Here is a 4,595-nt window from a genome sequence, read left to right on the forward strand (position 1 = left end):
TTCCTATGCTATCCGGTAGCTATTGCCACGGCCTCTCTTTCATATCCCTCTGCAACCACGACCATTTGGAGCGCAGGGCCATCCCAAACCACTTCAGATTAATGATCCCAAGTCCACCAATTTCCAGTGGCAAGCAAACCCTTGCCCAAGGCATGAGGCAGTGATCCCCACTAATCTGCTCCTCTCCTTTCCAGATGAACCCTCAACATTTCTAGCTGATGATCTTTATGGCCCACATTGGGTGAGGAATCACAACCATTAAATGGATCGGCAACGCCATCAGCACCGATCGTGTAAGGGTAAGGCGACCCGCCGTGGCTAGCATCTTTGGCTTCCACCCTTTTGGTTTACCGGAGAACTTGTCGATTAGAGGCATCATGTCTTGGTGCCAAAGACTGAAGATAGACAGAGGCAACCTCAAGTACTAAATCAGAAATTATTGCCGCTTGCGTTGGAAGTGGCCCTCGACGGCAGCGGCTAGGTCATCTTCACATCGGATGCAGGTGATCGTGCTTTTTGCAGGTTGATCTGTAGCATTGACGCTTCCCCAAATAGCTTCAGAATTGCAGAGATAACCCGCAGGTCCGAGGGCACTGGCCTGAAGAACATAACTGCATCGTCTGCAAATATAGATACCCTCGGCACCTTGCTGTGACATCCCAAATCAGAGAGTAGTTTCTGTTGTGCTACCCATTGTAGCATGCAATGGAGGGTGTCCATGGCCAGGATGAAGAGACCTCGTGAAAGGGCATCGCCTTGTCGAACTCCCCGACCGAGTGCGAAGGCCTCAGAGATCTCACCATTGATGAGGACATAGGAGGAGGCCATGGATAAAAGCCCACAGATCCAGGCGCACCACCTCGGTCCAAAGCCCCTCTTTCTCAAAACCTCCAGGAGAAATTCCCAAGATAAAGTGTCGAAAGCTTTGGAAATATCGATTTTCATGAGCACCGATGGTAGTTTCTTATGGTGTAGTATCCTAGCAGTGTTGCATACAAATTTGAAGTTCTCATGGATATTGCGCCTGTTGACGAAAGCAGTCTGAGCCTGCGATATTAGAGCCAGTAAAAGGGGATCAAGCCGAACAGCTAATACTTTTGTGAATATCTTGGCTACACCGTGGATGAGATTAATTGGCCTGAAATCGCCAACTTCCAGTGAGTCAATTTTTTAGGCAACAACGTGAGCATGAAGTTGTTCGGGTCTCCAAAAGAAGTGAAATGCCGCTCATACACTGCACTCATCACAACCATGAAGTCTGCAGCGATGATCTCCCGGCATATCTTGAGAACATGCTTGTGAAGCCGTCCGGCCCCGACGCCCTATCAGACGACATTTCCAATATGACCTACTTGACTTCCTCCTTAGTGAATGGGACTTCCAGGTCATGTGCTAGCTCCGGTGACAGTTGCAACAGACCAAGCATGTCCAGGTTGATTGTGTGCCCGCGTTGGGTCGGCGTGCCCATCAGGCTACCAAAGAAATCCCTTGCTAGGTCCAATTTCTCTGCAATAGATGTGGCCATCCTGTCGCCCTTTTTGTGATATGGCATAAGATGCTTCCTGCGGCGACCATTAGCCTTCATATGAAAATAATTTCAATTGGCATCGCCTTCCCGTAGATCTCTTCCCTTTGACCTCTGCCTTAGCCGCACCCTTTCCAGGGAAGCATACAGGAGGCACTTGCCTTTAAGGAATGATCTCAATTTTCTATTATCTGCAGACAAGTGCCTGTTCTCCTCGGTGCAACCCAAACACAAAATCACTTCACTGGCAATCTGAAACTGTAGGTTCATGAAGCTCGACTTTTTCTGTCCCCAACGCCGTAGAGCCTTGGCAGTCCGCAACAACTTGATGTTAAAAATCTTCATGGGAATGAAACGCCTGTCCTGCTAAGCCCGAACTCTAATGTGCTTGACTTGGAAGTAGACTCCCAGTAACCTCTTCCTCCCATGCGGCCTTTACCGTGTCCAAGAATCCTGGTAGTTTGCACCAGAAGTTCTCGAACTGAAACCTATTCGCCCTCGGCCTCACCGACGAACATGTGAGAAGCAAGGGGCAGTGGTCGGATAGCATGGAGCTTAGCAGGAGCAGGTCACTAATAGGATATAGATCTTCCCAGGTGTTGTTAAAAAACAGTCTATCGAGCCTGGCCATGATGGAGTGTTCTTGTTGATTGCACCATGTAAAACGCCTCCCCACCATAGGCATGTCATGGAGACCCAACCTGTTGATAGTGTGCCTGAACTTTTGCATGAGCCTTCTATTGACTCTCCGTGAGCTGCGTTCCTCTTCTCTACACACAAGGTTGAAATACCCATTGAGGATCCACTGCAAGTGGACTTGGTCGTCGGACTGAATAATCTCACTCAGGAATCTCTCCTTTTCTTCCTCCCCTTGCGGCCCATACACTGTGGAGACCATCCATTCTTTACCTTCGGAAATGAGAGAACCTTGACAGAGATCATGAATTCGCCCTTATGGATATCAGTCACACGTAGGTAATCTGATTTCCATGCCAACAAAATTCCTCCTCTAGTGCCCGCCACTGGCAGGAAATCGAATGCATGAAAACTTGGCCCAAGGGTCTGACTCACCACCACCGCATCCACCACAGCCAATTTGGATTCTTGAAAACAAACAAGAGAGACATTGCAAGTCTGCATAAACAACCGGATCGAACATCGCCTAGCGGGGTTATTGAGCTCCCTAACATTCCACACAAAGACATCTAGGGACATATCCATGGATGAACATGATACAACCACCGAACTCGTATGGTGACATCTATGCAGCATAAGGTTCTACCGCCTCAGGGAGGTCGAAGGCACAGAAACCTGCATGCGCCGACTCGTCGAAGTCGACATCATCGCGAGCGAAGATGGAAATCACCGACTTGATGTGATGAGGGGTGGGCGGCTTGTCTAATAGCTTGAGGTAGTCCTCTAGCGCCTCATCGAAGACATGTTCTTCGGCTTCAATCACCCCCATACGCCGCAAGAGGACAGTCTGGGCCCGTTGCACTAGTCCAATGGTGTGGCCACTGTTGTTCTTGCTGAGCCGAGTACTCCATCTTGGAGTGAAGTTTGGGGGCAAGGCCTTCTTGTGACGTGCCGGTGCCGATGCCGCAGGTCTGGGGCCCAAAATGGATGGAGCAGGTGTGCACCCGATGCCCTACAGAGCGCCTCTTCCGCATCACATGGACCGAATGCACGTCCTTGATCTGCCTTGTTTATCATAGTGGGGAGGATCTGGTGTTGCTGAAGGGACACCGCGAATGGTGTGCGCACTGGGCTTGGACTCCTGCTTGTTGGGGAAAAAAATCCTACGCACAGGCAAGATCATGGTAATGCATAGCAATGAGAGGGGAGAGTATTGTCTACGTACCCTCGTAGACCGTAAGTGGAAGTGTTATGACAACGCGGTTGATGTAGTCATACGTCTTCACGATCGACCGATCCTAGTACCAAAAGTACGGCACCTCCGCGATCTGCACACGTTCGGCTCGGTGATGTCCCACGAACTCACGATCCAGCAGAGTGTCGAGGGAGAGCTTCGTCAGCACAACAGCGTGATGACGGTGATGATGATGCTACCATAACAGGGATTCGCCTAAGCACCGCTACGATATGACCGAGGTGGATTATGGTGGAGGGGGGCACTGCACACGTCTAAGAGATCAATGATCAACTTGTGTGTCTATGGGGTGGCCCCCTCCCCCGTATATAAAGGAGGGAGGGAGGAAGAGGCCGGCCTAGGAGTTGGCACGCGCCAAGGGGGGGGGCAATCCTACTCCAAGTAGGTTAGCCCCCCTTTCCTATTCCTACTAGGAGAAGGAGGAAAGAGGAGGAGGGGAGAAGGAAAGAGGGGGCCGGCCCCCCAAACCCTAAACAAATTCGGTTTGGGTCTTGGGGGCGCATGAAGGAAATATGCCCTAGAGGCAATAATAAAGTTATTGTTTATTTCCTTATATCATGATAAATGTTTATTATTCATGCTAGATTTGTATTAACCAGAAACTTAGTACATGTGTGAATACATAGACAAATAGAGTGTCACTAGTATTCCTCTACTTGACTAGATCATTAATCAAAGATGGTTAAGTTTCCTAACCATAAACATGAGTTGTCATTTGATTAACGGGATCACATCATCAGGAGAATGATGTGATTGACTTGACCCATTCCATTAGCTTAGCACTTGATCGTTTAGTTTACTGCTATTGCTTTCTTCATGACTCATACATGTTCCTATGACTATGAGGTTATGCAACTCCCGATTACCGGAGGAACACTTTGTGTGCTACCAAACGTCACAACGTAGCTGGGTGATTATAAAGGTGCTCTACAGGTGTCTCCAATGGTACTTGTTGAGTTGGTATAGATCAAGATTATGATTTGTCACTCCGATTGTCGGAGAGGTATCTCTGGGCCCACTCGGTAATGCACATCAATATAAGCCTTGCAAGCATTGTAACTAATGAGTTAGTTGCGAGATGATGTATTACAGAACAAGTAAAAGTCTTGCCGGTAACGAGATTGAACTAGGTATTGAGATACCGACGATCGAATCTTGGGCAAGTAACATACTGATGAC

Source organism: Triticum urartu, chromosome 3 (assembly GCF_003073215.2).
Source record: "Triticum urartu cultivar G1812 chromosome 3, Tu2.1, whole genome shotgun sequence".
Classification (NCBI taxonomy): domain Eukaryota; kingdom Viridiplantae; phylum Streptophyta; class Magnoliopsida; order Poales; family Poaceae; genus Triticum; species Triticum urartu.